Consider the following 521-nt stretch of genomic DNA (forward strand, 5'->3'; position numbering starts at 1 on the left):
GAGCTTACAGTGTTCAGTACGCAGTGAGGTACTGAAATGGACCTTTAGTTTCTTTAGAACAGATCAGTTCTATCAAAGTGAAACACACTGAACATGAATCACTTTATATATAAAATGTTGATTTTCACTAATTGTCAGTTTTCTAAAATAAATGTCAATAACTGAAGGATTTTGTATCTGGAAGTTTCTGCTTCATAAAGGAACAAAGAGACGTCGCTGCAGCTGCAGCTGGATCACCTGGATCACCTGGATCACCTGGATCACCTGGTGGAGCGACGACACGTCAACGCCGTCCATCACATCTACTCTTCTACAGAGCATCATCATCATCATCATCATCAGACATCAGAAGACACACAGACACACACACACACACACACACACAGACACACACACACACACACACACACACACACACAGTGATCTGTCAGTGTGGAGGATAAATGGCGTCTGGGCGTGTTGGTGACAGCTCGTTCCAGACGTCATGGTCTCTGCTGTAAGACAATCTGACCCCCCCCCCC

The sequence above is a fragment of the Seriola lalandi genome, unplaced genomic scaffold, assembly GCF_002814215.2.
Source record: "Seriola lalandi dorsalis isolate HSWRI2012SDOR001 ecotype SW California unplaced genomic scaffold, Sedor1 jcf7180002054952, whole genome shotgun sequence".
Taxonomy (NCBI): Eukaryota; Metazoa; Chordata; class Actinopteri; order Carangiformes; family Carangidae; genus Seriola; species Seriola lalandi.